Source organism: Protopterus annectens, chromosome 10.part0 (genome assembly GCF_019279795.1).
Source record: "Protopterus annectens isolate FY-2018-M chromosome 10.part0, PAN1.0, whole genome shotgun sequence".
Classification (NCBI taxonomy): Eukaryota; Metazoa; Chordata; order Ceratodontiformes; family Protopteridae; genus Protopterus; species Protopterus annectens.
The window spans coordinates 371,248,907-371,272,225 of NC_056744.1; the positions used below are offsets into that span (position 1 = coordinate 371,248,907).

A 23,319-nucleotide genomic window follows, 5' to 3' on the forward strand; every position below is an offset into this window, starting at 1 on the left:
GGGGGGCTAGAAGAGGACTGGTGTGGGGGTATGATTGAGCTATGAATAGCATGTTGTGGTGGGGGGCATCGGATTATTGGAATTGCAGAGGAACTGCTACGAGTACTGAAAATTTTAAATTTGATGATGGCCCTCAAATGTTAAGATAAATCCTTAATGAGTTATTGAAAAGTTGCAGTACATGTCTGTTAACTGCTTTATTGTTTAAAGTGTGATTGCAAGTGACATGAAATGATTTATCTGTCAGTGAAAAAACTGCTTATTTTAAAGAGGAGGATTCATATTTTGCATCTGCAGACCAAGAGAGACAGGGTAGGGGACCAGTGGAACACCAAGTCTGTGAAGGATAGACAACATATGTAAAATGTGCTACATAAGAACCTATAACCCTGTCTGTCCATTTACCATGAATAAGTATCTCTGTACATCACTTTGTAAAACTGGATGGCCACCATCCCCTCTGCTTCTTCACTCACTTTCAGACATATTTTTGTCTTTTATTTTACACTTTTTCACACTCTTACTTTCTAATCCCTAAAAAATTGTATACTTCTAGACCTCCCATCATAGCTCAGAGCTCCCTGCATACTTCTGTTTTGTGTAAGGGCTTTTCAATACTGGGATGCATAGAGTGAAGTAACTGATCTCCTTACAGACATATAACATGAGAGTCTTTACAACCACATGAAAGGTAGTACACCTGTACACATGTTACTTAGTATTAGAGATGATCAAACTTTACATTAACCCTGATCGGAGAATAAATGTTCTCCATCAGGGTGTTAATATACGGCAAAGGTCATTGAAAAACAATTCCACTGCTTCACAGCGGAGCATTAAGATTAAGATAAGGTGTGTGTGTGTGTGTGTGTGTGTGTGTGTGTGTGTGTGTGTGTGTGTGTGTGTGTGTGTGTGTGTGTTTATGTAAAATAAACTGATAACATCAGGTCCAAATCAATAACCTGTTCTCTTTTCCAACATATTAATCCTTGGCACATTAGCTCTCGCTCAAAGCAATACTATAAACTGTTAAACAAACTCCTGAAGCTCATCATTAAGTATAGTCCTAGCCTTATACTCAGTGGTGATATCCACCCCAACCCAGGGCCTTCCACATCTAACAGTAACACCCCCAGTACCTGTAACATCAGCCATAAAACTTTAAACAGCAGACTAGCTAACTCTCTCCTGGCCTGTCATCTTAATATTAGGAGTATTAATAACAAAATACATGAACTGTATGCACTACTGGCTATCCACTCCCCTGAGATTCTCTGCTTAACTGAGACCTGGCTAAAACCCAACACCACTGACAATGAAGTATTAGCACCTGGGTATAATATACACAGACTGGATCGTGCTTCTAGGAAAGGGGGGGGGGGGTAGCAATACTCTATAAATCTGAGTTAAATGTAGTCATAGATGTTAATCAACCACCTCGGGTTAATAACTCAGAAATTCTTGCCACCAGATTGCAACTTAATAAAAGTAAATGCATAAACATCATCTGTATGTACATACCCCCGGGGAGTAATATAACCATACTTGAAGACACCCTACACTGGCCTTCATGTTACCCTACTGTTTGGAAACTTTAACATAGACTGGGGCACCTGTTCCTCTGAATCCACTACTACCCACATTAACCTGCATGCATTCTCACAAATAATAACCACCCCTACCAGACTAGGTAAACCAAATCAAAAAGAAAGTATACTTGACTGGGTACTCGTAAACAGTAATCCCCAACTGTACACTGCTGGTACCCTCCCCGTTGACCTAAGTGATCACCTTCTCACTTACATAGTTAAACAAAAAGCCATTAACCCACAAATACATTTACTCAGAAAAGTCAGAAACAAAAATGACTTTGACCATGCCAAATTCCAGAAGGAACTTAACTACTGTAATTGGTCGATGCTAATACATCTCCCACTGGAGGAGGCAGTTGCATATTTTAACAATAAATTTTTTGAAATCCTTGACTGGCACACACCTGCCCTCTTAAAGCGAACTAAAGCTAAAACTGCACCATGACTTTCTAGAATGTCTCAACTAAAAATCAACAACAGAAACAAACTCTGGGCCAAATGGCGCTCCACTAAAATCCGCCATGATCATGTTAAATACAGACAAGCTAGGAATGAAACTAAAAGATCCATGTATACAAAAACAACTCATGCACCACCTAATCCCGAATCACCTCTTAGCCGATACCCAACATAGCTTCCATCTACACCATAGCACGACCTCTGCCCTATTAGCTTTTACTAATACTATTAATAGCAACCGTAACAGTAATCGGATATCCTCGGCCCTCTTCTTGGATCTTTCCAAAGCATTTGACATGGTAGATCATCAACTGTTGATACACACCCTGCAGACTTATAGCCTTGATTCTAAAGCCCTTCAGTGGTTTAAATCTTAACTCAGTGGGAGACAGCAGGCTGTTCTCTGGCAGAACAAGCTCTCTAACCTATCACCTAATAGCCTTGAAGTCCCACAAGGCTCCATACATGGGCCCCTTCTCTTTTTCATCTTTATTAACAATCTATATACTGTCATCCCTAATGTTAGCTGTATCCAACACGCTGACGACTCCACCCTGATTTGCTCAACTATATCTCCTTCAGAATTGAGGTCTGCAACCCAAGCCACCTTTAATATTATTGAAAATTGGCTCTCTGAATGTCGATTCTTACTAAATCCCAAAAAAATTAAACTGCTGCTATTCTCACCCACACATAGATATACAACTTTTACCTTCACCATAAAAGCAAAAGATGGGACAGTTATCTCCCCTGACCTTTCTACAAAACTACTAGGTGTAATTATTGATACTAACCTCAAATATGACCTACACGTAAATCAAGTGATCAAGACCATCAATAAAAAACTTGGGTCACTATACAGAATAAAAGCCTTCCTAACTCCTCCAGCTAAGATGGCCATAGCCCGTTCACACCTACTCCCAACCCTTCCATATGCTTCCCCCGTTCTCTCTAATCTAAACAAGTCTGTTCTTAACAGACTATCAACATGTTACAATCAGATTGCCAGGTTTGCCACTGGCCTGTCTTTTAGAACACATCGCTGCATCAACCTCAAACAACTTGAGTGGCTAGAACTTCCTAGTCTTGTACAGTTCAACCTTTTGGTTGTGGCTAAGAAAATCCTACTAAATCCAGATAATACACCTGCCCTTAAAAATATTATCACCCCCATAGCAATCCAAGACAGCTTTGATCCTTAAACAAACTATTAATACAAACTATCAAAACTAGTAATGTAGCTGGTGACCCCCTCTTTGCAAACTCTGTGGGTAGAGTATGGAACCTACTCCCAGCTGATATAAATTTGCTATCCTCCTTAACCCAATTTAAAACCAGACTCAAACAACATCTGGCTCTAAACTGGCTTTGCCACTGTAACAAGCCTGACTAACTCATACCTAAATGTGTATAAATTATCTTAGTCAACTATTACTGTTCGTCTCTCCTGGCTGTATCCAGGGGTTAATCCTAACTGTTGTTATTGTTACTCTTTCTTTGTATATATCATTTTTGTATAGTGTGTCTCTCCTGGCTGTATCCAGGGGTTGCTCCTAACTGCTGTTATTCTTACTCTTTCTTTGTATATATCATTTTTGTATAGTGTGTCTCTCCTGGCTGTATCCAGGGGTTGCTCCTAACCGTTGTTATTGTTACTCTTTCTTTGTATATATCATTTTTGTATAGTGTGTCTCTCCTGGCTGTATCCAGGGGTTGCTCCTAACCATTGTTATTGTTACTCTTTCTTTGTATATATCATTTTTGTATAGTGTGTCTCTCCTGGCTGTATCTAGGGGTTGCTCCTAACTGTTGTTATTGTTACTCTTTCTTTGTATATATCATTTTTGTATGGTGCGTCTCTCCTGGCTATATCCAGGGGTTGCTCCTAACTGTTGTTATTGTTACTCTTTCTTTGTATATATCATTTTTGTATAGTGTGTCTCTCCTGGCTGTATCCAGGGGTTGCTCCTAACTGCTGTTATTGTTACTCTTTCTTTGTATATATCATTTCTGTATAGTGTGTCTCTCCTGGCTGTATCCAGGGGTTACTCCTAACTGTTGTTATTGTTACTCTTTCTTTGTATATATCATTTTTGTATAGTGTGTCTCTCCTGGCTGTATCCAGAGGTTGATCCTAACCATTGTTATTGTTACTCTTTCTTTGTATATATCATTTTTGTATAGTGTGTCTCTCCTGGCTGTATCCAGGGGTTGCTCCTAACTGTTGTTATTGTTACTCTTTCTTTGTATATATCATTTTTGTATAGTGTGTCTCTCCTGGCTGTATCCAGGGGTTACTCCTAACTGTTGTTATTGTTACTCTTTCTTTGTATATATCATTTTTGTATAGTGTGTCTCTCCTGGCTGTATCCGGGGGTTGCTCCTAACTGTTGTTATTGTTACTCTTTCTTTGTATATATCATTTCTGTATAGTGTGTCTCTCCTGGCTGTATCCAGGGGTTACTCCTAACTGTTGTTATTGTTACTCTTTCTTTGTATATATCATTTTTGTATAGTGTGTCTCTCCTGGCTGTATCCAGGGGTTGCTCCTAACCGTTGTTATTGTTACTCTTTCTTTGTATATATCATTTTTGTATAGTGTGTCTCTCCTGGCTGTATCCAGGGGTTGCTCCTAACCATTGTTATTGTTACTCTTTCTTTGTATATATCATTTTTGTATAGTGTGTCTCTCCTGGCTGTATCTATGGGTTGCTCCTAACTGTTGTTATTGTTACTCTTTCTTTGTATATATCATTTTTGTATGGTGTGTCTCTCCTGGCTATATCCAGGGGTTGCTCCTAACTGTTGTTATTGTTACTCTTTCTTTGTATATATCATTTTTGTATAGTGTGTCTCTCCTGGCTGTATCCAGGGGTTGCTCCTAACTGCTGTTATTGTTACTCTTTCTTTGTATATATCATTTCTGTATAGTGTGTCTCTCCTGGCTGTATCCAGGGGTTACTCCTAACTGTTGTTATTGTTACTCTTTCTTTGTATATATCATTTTTGTATAGTGTGTCTCTCCTGGCTGTATCCAGAGGTTGATCCTAACCATTGTTATTGTTACTCTTTCTTTGTATATATCATTTTTGTATAGTGTGTCTCTCCTGGCTGTATCCAGGGGTTGCTCCTAACTGTTGTTATTGTTACTCTTTCTTTGTATATATCATTTTTGTATAGTGTGTCTCTCCTGGCTGTATCCAGGGGTTACTCCTAACTGTTGTTATTGTTACTCTTTCTTTGTATATATCATTTTTGTATAGTGTGTCTCTCCTGGCTGTATCCGGGGGTTGCTCCTAACTGTTGTTATTGTTACTCTTTCTTTGTATATATCATTTTTGTATAGTGTCTCTCTCCTGGCTGTATCCAGGGGTTGCTCCTAACTGTTGTTATTGTTACTCTTTCTTTGTATATATCATTTTTGTATAGTGTGTCTCTCCTGGCTGTATCCAGGGGTTGCTCCTAACCGTTGTTATTGTTACTCTTTCTTTGTATATATCATTTCTGTATAGTGTGTCTCTCCTGGCTGTATCCAGGGGTTCATCCTAACCGTTGTTATTGTTACTTTTTCTTTGTATATATCATTTCTGTATAGTGTCTCTCTCCTGGCTGTATCCAGGGGTTACTCCTAACCGTTGTTATTGTTACTCCTTCTTTGTATATATCATTTTTGTATAGTGTGTCTCTCCTGGCTGTATCCAGGGGTTACTCCTAACTGTTGTTATTGTTACTCTTTCTTTGTATATATCATTTTTGTATAGTGTGTCTCTCCTGGCTGTATCCAGGGGTTACTCTTAACTGTTGTTATTGTTACTCTTTCTTTGTATATATCATTTTTGTATAGTGTGTCTCTCCTGGCTGTATCCAGGGGTTACTCCTAACTGTTGTTATTGTTACTCTTTCTTTGTATATATCATTTTTGTATAGTGTGTCTCTCCTGGCTGTATCCAGGGGTTACTCCTAACCATTGTTATTGTTACTCTTTCTTTGTATATATCATTTTTGTATAGTGTGTCTCTCCTGGCTGTATCCAGGGGTTGCTCCTAACTGTTGTTATTGTTACTCTTTCTTTGTATATATCATTTTTGTATAGTGTGTCTCTCCTGGCTGTATCCAGGGGTTGCTCCTAATTGTTGTTATTGTTACTCTTTCTTTGTATATATCATTTTTGTATAGTGTCTTCATTATTATTATTGGTTGCTGTTTGTCTTGGAGCTTTTCTCCCTTGGCCTTCGCTGAAAATGGGCATGATTCCAGTCGGACAATCCCGGTCAACAAATGTAAAATAAAAATAAAATAAAATAAATAAATAAATATGTGTGTGAGTATGTATGTTCTTCTGAAGGTGTGTGTGAGGGGGCTGCACATGGGTGTGAGTGGACATTAAATACTTAAATAACTTATAGTTTGGATATAATATACTTCCTCCAACAAAAATTACATGTACTACAGTAAGTTTTGAGACATTAGGCTGAGGAACTATTTTACAACAAAAATAAATGTGTGTGTGTGTGTGTGTGTGTGTGTGTGTGTGTGTGTGTGTGTGTGTGTGTGTGTGTGTGTGTGTGTGTGTGTGTATATATATATATATATATATATATATATATATATATATATATATATATATACATATACATATATGAGTCTACTTCTAATCAACGAAAACTCATTTTTTCAAATATTAGAAAGCAGGCACCCAATTTTCGAAAGTGCTCTTAACCAAAAGTGGACTTTCACGAACGTCAGTTAACCGACTCATGTCAGTTAACCAAATCGCAGTAGATTGGGGATAAGGAAATATATCCTTTTCCCCACTGTAGTATAATCTCAGAGTTAGCATATATAAGTAGCAGGGGTGTGGAAGTGCAGCCTCCCACATGGGGGAGTGCAGGAGGGCTTGCTCCCCTGCAAAAATGTATTGTACTTTGCCGGACACATCTCCGGTGATTTTATATACTAACTCCGAGATCGCACTACAGTGAGGAAACGGATATATTTCCTTTTCCCCATTATCCACACTGTATCATAACATATTTCGGGATTTTGCTTTTTAGTGTCTTAGGTAGGTGGTTGGAGAAGCTAGTCAGTGACCCAAAATGTCTTAAATGTTTTAGTCTGAGGCATCACTCAGCACTCTTAGGGAAGAATAACAATAAAATTATGTTTTTCTAGAGCTATCTGTGAGTTGGTGGGCTGATTATAGTAGTCACACTGGAAAGGGTCGTCTGTGTCATGCATTTATTTATATATATATATGGGTCTAGGACTATTCACTGAAAGCACATTTCACTGAAACAGATTTGACTGTGCACAATTCACTGAAAACTTGATTCACTGAAAATGCAATTCACTGAAACACATTTCACTGAAAGTTATATATGGCCTTTTCCCCACTATTGTGCGACCCTGGAGTTAGTATATATAGTAAGGGGGTGTGGGGAGCACCGCCTCCAATATCAGGGGGTGTGGAGGGTGTAGCCCCCCACCTATTTTAAATAATTTGAACTATATACATGGATGCTTGCAATTCCAATAAATTACTCTTTTCTGAACTTAATATATATCCAAAATATGTAGGGGGCTACGCCCCCCCACACCTCCGATGTGGGGGGTGCACCCCCCTTTACCATATATACATATATATATATATATATATATATATATATATATATATATATATACTAACTCCAAGGTCACACAACAGTGGGGAAAAGACCATATATAGCTTTCAGTGAACTGAGTTTTCAGTGAATTGAGCTTTCAGTGATTTGTGTTCAGTCATTTGACTTTCAGTGAAATGTCCTAGACCCATATATATATATATATATATATATATATATATATATATATATATATATATACTTTTTTTTTGCTTAGATAATTAGCTGCTAGGCAACAGCTAAGGCAGGGATTTCCCACCACCTCTATTAATGTAATTGTATTGTTGACCATGTTATCAAAGCAAAGTTTGATACTTATAGTATAAGGGGAAAGAGCAGCATTCATGCCGACAAAGGTCATTCAGTGTGAATCACCTTTTTGTAAAAGTGCATGAACTTAAGCAGTGTAGCACACTCAGAGAACTTGGGTTTAGTACATTAAACATGCAGTATGAGTTACTATATTAAGAAAACTATGTAGGATGAAAAAAAACAAAAACCTCGCTGGTGAGATAATAAAGCAAATTGCATATAACCACAGCACAGCATATTCTATAAGTACTATGGAAAAACTCTATACAATATTTAATAAATAGAGAAACAACACCACAGAAAAGAATTTATCAACATAAATGTAAACAGTAAATAATGTGATAAAACAAGTGGATGCAATGCTTACACTGAATAATAAAACAAAACATAATTAACAAATAATATTGGTTAGGGAACTATACCTAACAGGCAAAAGTGATGATCAAAGTTGTAAATGCATGAAAATTAGTAGATATAGCAGAATAATTATATTGCTGCTTGTAATATGCTAAACAGAGGCACAGCAGGTAGGGTTGTCACCTCACAGCACAAGGTTCTCTGGTTTGAGTTTAAAGAGTTAATGAAATATAATGAAATATATATGTGTGTGTGTGTATGTGTGTGTGTGTGTGTGTGTGTGTGTATATATATATATATATATATATATATATATATATATATATATATATATATATATATATATATATATATATATATATATTTATAGTAAATACACTGCAGAAATAGCTACAAAGGTACAAATAAATACCTTTCCAAAAGAAAGTGCACATATAAACATGAGTGATAAAACTACTAGATAGATACACATATAGATAGATAGACAGACAGACAGACAGACAGACAGATAGATAGACAGACAGACAGACAGACAGATAGATAGATAGATAGATAGATAGATAGATAGATAGATAGATAGATAGACAGATAGATAGATAGATAGACAGATAGATAGATAGACAGATAGATAGATAGATAGATAGATAGATAGATAGATAGATAGATAGATAGATAGATAGATAGATAGACAGACAGACAGATAGATAGATAGACAGATAGATAGATAGACAGATAGACAGATAGATAGATAGATAGATAGATAGATAGATAGATAGATAGATAGATAGACAGACAGACAGACAGATAGATAGATAGATAGATAGATAGATAGATAGATAGATAGATAGATAGATAGATAGACAGATAGACAGATAGATAGATAGATAGATAGATAGATAGATAGATAGATAGATAGATAGACAGATAGACAGATAGACAGATAGATAGACAGATAGACAGATAGATAGATAGCAGCCACAAAGGACAAACTAGGAACACAAAGCATACAATTACTATGAGTTATATTAGCATCTCTAAAAACAAAGCAATTGCACATAGCTGTAAGGCTATGCAGATGATAAAGGTATCTGGAACACAGGTTTCAGTACGGATTCACTCTACAGTGCCAATTTCATTGTACCTATAGATGTTATTCCAAAGTTATCTTAAAAACATTCCTGTCACACATGTATCTTAAACCATGGGTTTGCAAACATATATCTGATAAAATATTCTCTATATTAATTCCTTCGTAGGTTCATAGGTTCGTAGCTGTTTACTAGGCTAACAACCACATGAGCCTTATTAAGCCTAGCCATGCGTCCCAAATCTCTGACAGCTTCTGGTACCCCTTGATAAGTGTAAGCAGGGGCTTGGGAGATGAAACACTTGCAAGCAGGGGCCTGGGACATGAACCATTTACAAGTTGCCTGTGGCAAGTAGAGAAATAGGTGCCAAGCCAGGGATGAATTTCCTGTTCGCCATCCAATTGTCCAAGTTACACTTGAATTGGTTTAGGGAGCAACTCTGCTTCACATGGATGGGGAGCCTGTTCCAGAGATGAGATGTCACTGGGATACATACCTGTCTCTCCAGCAGGACCTATTTATATCACAGACAAGGTTTAAGTCTTTAGAATGGGTAATTATGGTGCTGTTTTGATGATATGCAGGAGGCCCATCAGAGTGGGATCTAACAATGCCCTGTATGCCATGCATAGATCTCCCCTCAAAAGCCTGTAGGAGACAGAATACAGGGATATGGTATTGAGGCAGTCTGCATAGGACATTTTACTTATGCCCTGTATTTTAGTGAGGAACCTCTGTTAATTTTCCATTTTTTGATATGCCCTGTTAGGTACGTACCAAAGGTGGCATTGTACTCAATGATAGGTCTGATCAATGCCGAATACAGAAGAACAATGACTTCCTATGACCTAGATGCCATACCTTTCTTTATAAGTTGCTCAATATAAAATGACTTCCTCACTACTGTAGACATGTGATGGTCAAATACTAGATTACTGTCTATGTGTGTGTCCCGAAGTCCCTGACTACTGCATCAACTCTAAGGGGTGTGTTGTCAATATGATAGTTACCAGGGGTGGTTGACTTCCTGAAGGATAGTATTATGCATTTCTTGGCATTTAGTTTTAGTCCATGACTCTGACACCAGTTGCTTGTCTGGGTCAGCCCTTCCTGGAAAACGTTTGCATCAGTGTGGGATTCAATGACAGCTCCTAATTTGCATTCATCTGCAAATTTAGTCAGCCAGAGACCATTGACATTGGCCTTGACTTCAAAGAAGTAAATGCCAAAAAGGAGTGGTCCAAGGACTGATCCCTGAGGGACTCCACTTATGACTGGCTTCTCTGTAGAGGTGGACTCTCTAATTTTAACTTCCTGGGTCCTGTCTGTGAGCCAGTTGGCTAACCACGGGTGGCATACAGGGTTTTACCTTACCTCTTGAGTTTGTCAACAATGTCCAGGTGGGGTATTGTGTCAAATGCCTTGGCCAGGTCAAAGTAGGCAGTGTGAACCATTTTGCCCTTATCCATTGCTTTGGTGGGTTTATATCACATGATCAAAACAGCATAACAGCGAACACAATAACATCGAACTTTAAACCCCAAAAACACAAAACTCTGAAAGCTGAGAATAGCGATTTTTTCCCTGGGAAGAAAATCGCTGTTCCAGCACAAAACGCTGAACACACAAACATTATAAACCATTTTTAATGTGGAGGGGCTTTGCCCCCACACCCCCCTACTTAAATATACCAACTCCAGGATAGCATCACAGTGAAGGAAATAGCAAAGCCATGGAAATGGCCCACAGAATTCTTTCCCTGGGAAAGAATTTGATGTTCTGCAGCTTCAGTATTTTCAGTCTTTGAACTTCTGAGTTCGATGTTATGGTGTTCGCTGTTATGCTGTTTCAATCATGTGATATAAACCCGCTTTGGTGACCCTCTCAAAGAAGTCCACCAGGTTGAGTAGGCGTGACCTCCTTTTTTTGGAGACTGTATTACATCTCTAAGAGAAATGTTTAAATATTCCATTCATATTGCTCATCTTGCACCACACTAAGTATCAGCCAAAGCAGAGCACCTAGGAGTGCAACAGGAGTTGCACTGAAGTTATACCTTTTTGGTATTGACACACAAATGTGTGTGAACAAATCCTTAAAAGACTGGTACAGCAAGATCTGGAAGTATGTCCAAAACTAGACATATCTAGACTATACAAGTGACTAACTATGTGTTAAAAGGTGATAAGTTTCATAAGACTTCCACATGAAGAAAGTGTGGTACTCAACTTCTGATTGGCTAGTAATTATGTATTATGCATTATCATTTAGATAAGAGAGTACAAATGTGTGCTACATTATTTTGTTATGGAAGTTAAACTCCATTCCTACCTCCCCTTATATGTATGTAGTGTAATACATTTTTGTTTGTAAAGCATGAAAAATATCTCAGTCTGATTTTCTAAGTAAGATGCGGTTAACTTAATGTATAGATTACCTGTGTTTATTTTTTTAAATGTATGCAGAATAAAAACACTTAAATTATTTATACAAGTTTTAGTTCAATACTTCAACTAAAAGTTTATACTATAAAACAGGATGCGTTTTATATTGAGAAATTAAGAAATTCGCTTTAACTAATTCTGAGTATAAAATATAGTTAACAATCTTTAAACATCCACACTGGACGTATGAAGGGGAATTAACAGAAGAAGATTAGAGGCTACATAAGAACTGGGATGGTAGGGATTTACTTCTATGTTTAAGGGAAGTTGTAAATTAAATTAAAAAGGGGACAGGAGCAAATGGATACATTGCAGCAGCAAAACATTTGACAATGTTAATTATAAACAGAAGCTGTAGTTATTTAAAGCATGTGGGGATGAAAAAGTGTTGGACTTTATTAACAGACATATTATGAAAAGTTGAAAAACATTAGTTAATTGTTATCTGGGGAAGGAAATCAGATGTTTCAGATAATTAAGTTGTTTGCATTTGATAATAAAATGGGGTCATTATTACAGGAATTGTGTAAGAATATGTGAAGCCATTAGTTAATGATTAACTAGGAAAGGAAAGCGGATGTTAGAGGTAATTAAATCATGTGGTTTTGATAATACATTTCTGTCATTATTCCTGATAATTCTATAAGAATGTGTAAAACTATTAGTTAATAGTTATCAAGAGAAGGAAATAAAATAAACACTCTGGGGAATCAAAGCTGCTCAGGGAATCCAATTGCATTTAGGAGGAAGACCTAAAGTGGAATTCATTCATTCATTTAGACTATATGATCTGGCCTCGATACTGGATTTCCCCATAATACATCCTGTACAGACCAATTTTTAATTATTAATGCTCTTATAAGGTAAGTAAAGCATTACAGAGCAATGGAGGTGAAGTATTTAAGAGGAAATAAATCTTCCTATATTGATGTTAGTCTTTTATTTAATTTTAGTGCTTAGAGAGGGCAAATCAATAAAATATGAAGTGATTTATTTGGAAAAGTATATTTATGTTTAAATAAGGAAAATGTAATGGCTTGGGTGGAGGTACAAGGGTTCATATTATATGATCGAACGCTAGAAATAGTGAACAATCTATTATTGAACCCAAATACACAAAACCACAAAATTTCGAAGGAACAGATCAGCAAATTTTTTCCCAGGGAAAAAAATTAGCTGATCAAAAAAAAAAAAAGAATGTACAGGCAACATAAAGTGGGGGGGCTTCACCTCCCACATCCATCCACCTTAAATATACCAACTTCAAGATTGCACCACAGTGAAGAAAACAGCAAAGTTCGGAGAACGGCCCAGCAAATTTCTTCCCTGGGAAAAAATTTGCTGATCCGCTCCTTCGATATTCCGTGGTTTCATGCATTTGAATTCAACAAATGAGGGTTCACTATTTCTAGTTTTCTGTCATGTAATAGGAACCTGAGGTACAAAGATATGTAGTATATATTTTATTTAGAAACATAGAAATATTAGGGGTACACCATAGAGCAGGAGGTGGATAGTAGGTAGTGGAAAATTATCCTTGAAAGAATAAGAAGCATCTGTACAATTAGCAATTTGTATGTAAAGTTAATCCACCCCTCAACCAATTTTCTCCCAACTCTCTTCTCTTAAACTACTCTCTCCTGCTGCTCCTTACTTATAACTTTGTCTGGAATCTCCTCACCCTTCTAAATACTTCCTTCCCTTAGTGATTTGCTAAGGGGGGGGGGGCACGCACACAAAAAAAAAAAAAAATTATGTGATATTATAGCAATAACCCATGCCTGGGTGTGGATAATGCGGGATTTACCCACGGTTGGCTTCGCCCTCAGGACCAAACAAAGACAACCGTGGGTAAATCCCGCATTACCCACACCCAGAAGTGGGTTATTGCTATTATACTATGACATTATTTAAGAAAAGAGATAATTACTTTTCTTAAATAATGGCATTGTATAATGCCTCTTTGCTGCCCTTCCGCAGCTGTCTGGTATCCGCGGCAGTTCTGATGTACTGCGCATGCCTACGCAGTACATCAGAGTTGTGGCCAAAAGCAATGGAGAAAGCAAGATCTCTGTTGCTTTTTACTGTTTCGCTATGTTAAATGGGTTTAACATAGTGAGACAGCTTTAAAATAAGCAATGGAGATGTCCGTTGCTTATTTTAAAGCTGTCTTGCTATGTTAAACCCATTTAACATAGCGAAACAGTAAAAAGCAATGGAGATCTTGCTTTCTCCATTGCTTTTTTTTTTTTAAACCTGTCTCGCTATGTTAAATGGGTTTAACATAGCGAGACAGCTTTAAAATAAGCAACGGACATCTCCGTTGCTTATTTTAAAGCTGTCTCACTATGTTAAACCCATTTAACATAACAAAACAGTAAAAAGCAACGGAGATCTTGCTTTCTCCGTTGCTTTTTTTTTTTTAAACCTGTCTTGCTATGTTAAATGGGTTTAACATAGCAAGACATCTTTAAAATAAGCAACGGACATCTCTGTTGTTTATTTTAAAGCTGTCTCACTATGTTAAACCCATTTAACATAGCGAGACAGGTTTAAAAAAAAAGCAAAGGATGAAAGCAAGATCTCCGTTGCTTTTTACACACTGTGTCGCTATGTTAAAGGAGTTTAACATAGCGAGACAGCTTTAAAAAAAGCAACGGAGATCTCCGTTGCTTTTTTTAAACCTGTGTCGCTATGTTAAACTCTTTTAACATAGCGAGACAGTGTTTTAAAAGAGACTTATACTAATGGAAAAAGTCTGGGCGACCAGACCTTTTTCCATTAGTATAAGTTGATTTACAACATACACGCTGGCCAATCAGCGTGCACGTTTTGGAATATTAATGGGGGGGTCATGGTATAATTTTTTTTTTCCCTACTGTCTAATATCACATATGCTTATTTACTTTGCACCACATGTTTTGTATGACTAGTATCTTTAATTGAAGTTTAATGTCTTGAAAGTGAATTATTAATGTGCTGTATATTTTATGTGGAGCTTTTCTCCCCGGGCCTCTACTGAAAATGGACATATATCCAGTTAGACTAGCCCGGTCAACAAATGTAAAATAAATAAATAAATAAATAAAATGAGGAAAAAAAACATTTAATTAAGACAATGTTTTTGGGACCAGAAAGTTATAATGGAGTGTAACTAGTTCTAGAAAATCGGTAGGTAGAATTGATTGATGGATTGATTGATTTTTATGGCATTATGAAGTTAAAGTTTAACATATAAAGGGGGATTTTATAAAAAGAAATAAAAGATTGAGGGTTAAAATAATTAATAATTCATTAAATAATTAATAATAATAATAATAATAATGTAGTTTAATAAGGTCACTAAGTTTCTTGGTATTTATTTTGGTGTTGCAGAAAAAAGAAAGAAACAGACTTTCAGAGAAGATTGCCAAAGATATAATACATAAGTGATGAATAGGTTCATAGGTAGGTGCTAGGCTATCAGCCCAAGGGCCTAAGTAAGCCTAGCCAATAAGGTTCCCTGGCTTACACCACCCAAGAAAGTTAATTTCCTGTGCTCCTGTCGAGCAGAGCCACAGAAGTGATCCCCGGGGTGTATTTCCTATTTCCCATCCACTCATCAAGATTTTTCTTGAAGAGTGCTAATGAGTAACTTTGCTTGACATAGATGGGTAGCTTGTTCCAGTGTATAGGAAGTCTCTGGGACAAGAATCTATCCCTCCAGCATGTCTTGTTTATTGTGGTGACAAGGTTTACGTCCCTAGAGCATGTAGCTCAAAGGGATTGAGATTTCTTAAGGTGTAGCATGTCCAACAGCTCTGGGTTTGACATAGCTTTATATGTTAGGCAGAGATCACCTCAGAGTAGGCGATATGCTACAGAGTAAAGCTGGAATTTTTTGAGACAGTCAGTGTAAGGCATCTGTTTGAGGCCAGTAATCCTCTTTGAGAGGTACTTCTGTGGCCTTTCCAGCTGCTGCATATGTCTTGTGAGGTACATTCCAAAAGGGGTGTTGTGCTCTATAATGAGTCTAATGAGTGATGAGTAGAGGGGAACAGTGACCTCTTTTTTCCTGGATGAGAACCCTTTTGTGATGAAGTGTGCCACATAGAAGGATTTCCTGACTACTGTGGCGATGTGATTATCAAAGGAGAGACTGCTGTTCACCTGGGTCCCAAGGTGTTTTATCACACATTCGGCATTAAGTAGACTGCCATTTACGTGGCAGTTCATGGGTACAGAGTTTTTACCAAAGGGGATGACAATGCACTTTTTGGAATTGAGCTTGAGGCCATGCCTCTGACACCAGGCATTTGTCTCAGTGAGGCCCTTCTGTAGGATGTCCACATCATTAGGGGACTCGACTATGGCTCCTAGTTTGCAGTCATCTGCAAACTTCATTAGCCAGAATTCTTCTGTGTTAGCCTGTACTTCAGAGAAGTAGATACCAAACAGGAGAGGTCCCAGGACTGAACCCTGCAGTACTCCACTTGTCACTGGTCTGAAGTCAGATTTGGAGTCTGCAGCTTTTGCAGTGTGGGTTCTGTCAGTGAGCCATTTGGCAACCCATCTTGTGATGTAAGGATTTATACCTAGTTTAGTGAGTTTAGATATAATTCCAGAATGGGGGGGATGGTGTTGAAAGCCTTAGCAAGGTCAAGATACGCTGTGTGAACCACCTTACCCTCGTCTACGGCTTTGGTGACTGCCTCAAAGAAGTAAATCAGATTCAGAAGGCATGATCTGCCTTTCACAAACCCGAACTGGGTGGGGTCCAGAGTTTGGAGGTTACCAATTTCTTTGTTTATGAGCTCCATGATGATACGTTCCATGGCCGTGCAGACCAGGCTCATCAGGCTAATAGGGTGATAGTTCCCAGGATCAGTGATGGCTTCCCCTTTGTGGAGTATGGTAACTGTTGCTGTGCGCCATTCAGTGGGCACAAACCTGACGTGAGACTCTGATTGAACATGGTGCTTATGTGGGGAGCCAGTTCGTTCTGAAGTTTGTGTAAAATGCAGCCTGGGATGTTGTCCAGTCCCATGGATGCTGTGTTTTTGGTTTTAGAGAGTGCAGCTTTTACCTGCATAGATGTGATTACAGGGACTCTGCATTCTTCCTGTATAGATATGGGCCCTTTAGGGGGTGAGAGGGGGGTAAAGTTAGCAATGAACCTATCTGCCAGGATGCTGGCAATATCAGTTGGTTCTGTAATTTTCATGCCACTGTGTTGTAACTCAGAGCAGATCTGGTTGTTGCCATTGAGATTCTTGACATAGCTATAGAATGCTTTGTGGTTGCCCTTAGAATTAGTGGCGATTTTGTTTTCATAGCTAGCTTTGGAGGATCTTATAAGGGATCTCAGCTTCTTACTGAGACTGACCAGGCAGCTCCTCCACTCATGGGATTTTACTCTTTTGCAACCGTTTCTTCCTTCTGTTGTAGAGTTTGTTTATGGCAGAGGACCACCAGATTGGCTTCCTTTTTTTGGAGGATAGCGTTTTGGTTCTGTTTGGTATAGCACGATCCATGGACTCGTGTAAGTGCTTATAGAGTGCATTTGTGTAGGATTCAGCAGTCATAGTAGGGGAAAAAAGATTTGAGAAATGTAGCAGAGTGCACAAAGCAGAAAAGAAAATGGGTTTTGTAGAGTGAAGGGACAAATAAAACTGGTAGAATGAAGGCATGGCGAATGGATGTTTTGAAAAGGTATTTTAGTACATGAAGTGCTGTGATTATGACCCAAAATCCAAAACAAGATAAACTTGTGAGACCCAGCAGTAACAGTGCTATCAAAGGTGTGTAACAAATGTTACAGACCCCCTAAACACTGTGATGGCCATTTATAAGGGAAGGGATGTTCTTCTGTCCCTGAATATTTTTCCCCCTATGCCCAATGAAGTTTACAGGAATAAGTCTGTAAGTAACTAAGTTGGATTAGGGTAGTACTTCAAAACTGTCCCAGATTTTTTCCTTATTTGCTGTCTATGTGACAGCACTCATTAAGATTTTTACTGGCTTACAAACCTGGTAAAACACATCACATGTTTTTTTCTTTTGTAAATGATAGTACATAGAGTAGATAAGACTCCGTGCACAACATGGAGTTACGACTGGGTTTCAGTTCTTATTATGTTTTCTTGACATAGATGCCAAGATTCACTCTCTAGCTGAATTTCATGGCATCCATGCCTCAAAACACATAATAAATTGGTTACAATTGGAGACCCGATCATAACCTTCTATATTATGCTTCATGGTGGGAAGTTGTATGTGTGAAATGTAAGTAAGGCTACAAACATAAAAGAAGAAATGTAGAATGCAATTTGGATATGTGAGATGGTAAAGACTCCTACAAAAAAAAAGAAAAAAAGAAAAAATACTACTATTTAAAGGAGAAATATGATATAAAATTCAGAAAAAATGCATGGTTAGTTAAAAGAGGCTTTGGGGAAGAAGCAACAAAGCATGTTATCTACATTGTAATTTTATTATAGCATTTTGGGAAAAAGTAATAAAGCATTTAAACTGAAAAAAGTAGAACAATAAATCATTGATAATATTATACATGGACAGTATGAAAGTGTAAGCAGGGGACATATTAAAAACAATTGACAAACTAGTTGTGAATCACATATGGCAAAACTGGAAAGAAAGATGCTTCCTTGTTTAATATTATAAGTAATAAGACCCCAAGGTTAGCAAAAAATGGTTTGTAGTAAAAGAAGTGGGATGGGAGTTCAGATAAAGTAGTATAGAGTTTAAGAAATAACTTTTCTTAGGACAAGCTGACTGTGATGTAAAATGTAGTATGAATGATACATGCAATTGTGAGATTTGTATCCAACATCAATGAATGCTTTTAGATAATAAGGCAACCTCTACTTGTTTCAGTCTTTTGCATCCACCTGAGCTGCCTCCAAGTCAAATAGATGGAACCTCAGTTTTACATCTCAGCTGAAGGAGAGCATCTGAAGCTAGAATGCACCCCACCCCCCAATGTTGGACTACAGTGTGAGTGTTAGAAAATGAATCCTAACACCTGGACTGAACATAGAAGCTACAACAAATGTGTCACACAATCCATTGAGTTGCAGTTTGGCAAATAACTCACAGATCATTAACTCCAATATTCCAACTTGCAGACTATTTTGCACAGGTGCAGGCCCAAAATGCTGCAAACACTCTGCTACAGTAATAAGTTCAAGTTTTCCTCTCTTCTATAGTTCTCCACACCATCCTACTCTAGGTTTCCATGGGCTGTACCCACAGCAAAGTTATTTTGTGTCTCTACTCCTAGAATCAGTCCCTATTTACAAAACACAAATGTCATGACTTCCTGCACTTTCACTCCTTCCTTTTAATGGGATTTCTCACATAACCGGTTTTTATTATGAACTTCACATTATAGGTACCATATTTACTCCAGTAAATGTGCCTCAGTATGGGTGATGTGTTTACCTCATTAAATGTGCCTCAGTATGGGTGATGTATTTACTCCAGGAAATGTGCCTCATATCGGTGATGAATTTCCCTCAGTAAATGTGCCTCAGTATGGGTGATGTATTTACTGCAGTAAATGTGCCTAAGTATGGGTGATGTATTTACTCCAGTAAATGTACCTCAGTATGGGTGATGTATTTACTCCAGTAAATGTGCCTCAATGTGGGTGATGTATTTGCCTCAGTAAATGTGCCTCAGTATTGGTGATGTATTTACTCTACTAAATGTGCCTTAGTATGGGTGATGTATTTACTCCAGTAAATGTGCCTCAGTATGGGTGATGTGTTTACTCCAGTAAATGTGCCTCAGTATGGGTGATATGTTTACTTCAGTAAACGTGTCTCAGTATGGGTGATGTATTTACTCCAGTAAATGTGCCTCAGTATGGGTGATGTATTTACTCCAGTAAATGTGCCTCAGTACGGGTGATGTATTTACTCCAGTAAATGTGCCTCAGTACGGGTAATGTATTTACCTCAGTAAATGTGCCTCAGTATGGGTGATGTATTTACTCCAGGAAATGTGCCTCATATGGGTGATGAATTTCCCTCAGTAAATGTGCCTCAGTATGGGTGGTGTATTTACTCCAGGAAATGTGCCTCAGTACGGGTGATGTATTTACCCCAGTAAATATGCCTCAGTATGGGTGATGTGTTTACCTCATTAAATGTGCCTCAGTATGGGTGATGTGTTTAGTCCAGTAAATGTGCCTCAGTATGGGTGATGTATTTACTCCAGTAAATGTTCCTCAGTATGGGTGATGTATTTACTCCAGTAAATGTGCCTCAGTGTGGGTGATGTATTTGCCTCAGTAAATGTGCCTCAGTATTGGTGATGTATTTACTCTACTAAATGTGCCTTAGTATGGGTGATGTATTTACTCCAGTAAATGTGCCTCAGTATGGGTGATGTGTTTACTCCAGTAAATGTGCCTCAGTATGGGTGATATGTTTACTTCAGTAAACGTGTCTCAGTATGGGTGATGTATTTACTCCAGTAAATGTGCCTCAGTATGGGTGATGTATTTACTCCAGTAAATGTGCCTCAGTACGGGTGATGTATTTACTCCAGTAAATGTGCCTCAGTACGGGTAATGTATTTACCTCAGTAAATGTGCCTCAGTATGGGTGATGTATTTACTCCAGGAAATGTGCCTCAGTATGGGTGATGAATTTCCCTCAGTAAATGTGCCTCAGTATGGGTGGTGTATTTACTCCAGGAAATGTGCCTCAGTACGGGTGATGTATTTACCCCAGTAAATATGCCTCAGTATGGGTGATGTGTTTACCTCATTAAATGTGCCTCAGTATGGGTGATGTGTTTAGTCCAGTAAATGTGCCTCAGTATGGGTGATGTATTTACTGCAGTAAATGTGCCTAAGTATGGGTGATGTATTTACTCCAGTAAATGTGCCTTAGTATGGGTGATGTATTTACTCCAGTAAATGTGCCTCAGTGTGGGTGATGTATTTACTCCAGTAAATTTGCCTCAGTATGAGTGATGTATTTACTGCAGTAAATGTGCCTAAGTATGGGTGATGTATTTATTCCAGTAAATGTGCCTTAGTATGGGTGATGTATTTACTCCAGTAAATGTGCCTCAGTGTGGGTGATGTATTTACTCCAGTAAATGTGCCTCAGTACGGGTGATGTATTTACTCCAGTAAATGTGCCTCAGTACGGGTGATGAATTTACCTCAGTAAATGTGCCTCAGTACGGGTGATGTATTTACCTCAGTAAATGTGCCTCAGTATTGGTGATGTATTTACTCCACTAAACGTGCCTTAGTATGGATGATGTATTTACTCCATGAAATGTGCCTCAGTATGGGTGATGAATTTACCTCAGTAAATGTGCCTCAGTATGAGTGATGTATTTACTCTAGTAAATGTGCCTCAGTATGTGTGCTCCATTTACTCCAATAAATATGTGTCAGTATAAGTGCACTATTTACATTAATAAATGTGCCTCTAACAGCTTCTTTACTATATTATGTAAGATACATGCAACATTGTGTACAGCATTTCTAATACATTCCATATCAACCTCTATGCATTAAACATCCACTACCCTGCACAGAGGCAGAAACAGAGAGAGGGAGCATTTATCCTTGACTAAATCATTGACGAAAAAAGTTTGCAAAAGATTTGTCCATTTAACCAGTTAATAAACACATAACATTCAATTTCTTGCAATGAGTTAACAATATAATATGTGCTCTCTATTTGTGCTATTTTGATTAACAATAAATTAAATTATGTCCTAAACATAATAGTTTGTGAATTTGTCTGTGGACAAAATGATGGCATTTCACCTCAAATTAATGCTCCCTTGATTTATGCTAAAGAACCCTGTCCTTAACTACTTGCTCTGTGTTAACAAATGCAATTTATAAAGTAAAAAAAAAACGTCATCTTCAGGTTGCTATATAATACCAACAGTAATAATTTCTAACATTAAAGAATCTACTAGGTTACTATTAAAACACCTATTCAATAATTTCTTGGATCAAGGTCTCATTCCTTCATCATGGAAATTGTCACGTCCCTCCAATTTATAAAAAAAGAAGACAGATTTAATATCAGAAACATTTGACCTAAAAGTCTAACTTCAGTTTTGTGTAAATGTTTTGAATGATTTATACTTGAACTTAATATTAACAGCTTCAGTAGCTATGAGTGATTTACATCAGCATGGTTTCACTAACAGTGAATTTACATTAGCCAGCAAAGTTGACTTTCAGAAGAAGGTATCTTTAGCACTAGATTATGGTCTGTCTCCTGGTGTCATCTACTTGGACATGGCCAAAGCATCTGATTCTTTGTCACCTACAGCTAGAATAACTGCTTTAAAGATGTCAGCCATTAACCCTTGCACCATAAAATGGATTAAAAACTGATTAACTGATACAAAGCAATTTGTCATCATTCAAGGACACCACTGTAGCTGCCTAACAGTTTATGTTGGCGTCTCACAGGGGATGTGCACTTTGGCCAATTTTATTTAATATTGTCATAGCATCTTTACCCCAAAATAAATCATGCTTTGGTAAGTAAATATGCTGATGACCTTAAAATTAGATTTATAGTTACTAATTACATTGACTTATCTAATGTAAATGTGTACATAAAGGAACTAGCACTATGGGATAATTACATGGACATGAGTTTTAGAATTAATAAATGTAGTGTTGTGTATTATAAAAAAACAACTGCCCCTCAATCATTATATTTCAATAACATAAACTTAAAATAAACTGACTTCTTTAAAGATGTTGGAGTAACCATAAGCAAGAATTTTACATTTGGTAAACATGTTGACACTGTTTGTACTCAAGCATTGATACAATTTGGGATTATGAAATCTAACCATCAGAGATCCTGACTGCATATCAGAAATACACACAACCTGCATTAGACCCACATTTGAGTTTAATTGTACTTTCTGTGTGTAAAGTAAAGGACAAAACCCTTGAAAGCATACAAAGACGATTTGCAAAATATAATTCTGACATATGTAAAAATACAATTATATACTGCACATTATCAATACTTGACAGGTAAATTTATTTCAGCATATAAAACTTATGATCAACTGTTGCAAGTTACTCTGCAAATATTTATTTATTTTTATTTAATATTTGTTTACCAGGAAAGTCTGACTTGGAACGAAGCCAATTTTCAGCAGAGGCCCAGGGAGAAATGCTCCAGATGTATGTCTTTGTAATGTGGGAGGAAACCGGAGTACACGGAGAAAACCCACAGGAAAGCAGAGAGGACATGCAGACTCCACACAGATGGCACTCTAGCCGAGAATCAAACCAGAGAACCTCATGCTGTAAGGTGACAACACTACCGCTGCACCACTGTGCCATCCAAATAGAAAATAGAAAAAGAAAAACATTTTCTAGAAAATAGAAAAA

The 23,319-nt window shown here is 37.5% G+C and overlaps 1 protein-coding gene across 4 annotated transcripts in view; it reads right to left on the reverse strand.

The window, feature by feature from the left end:
• The window catches only part of LOC122813140 (nmrA-like family domain-containing protein 1), a 918,981-nt gene that overhangs the window by 92,303 nt on the left and 803,359 nt on the right, over positions 1–23,319 (reverse strand). The gene's annotated exons all lie outside the window — the stretch shown is intronic.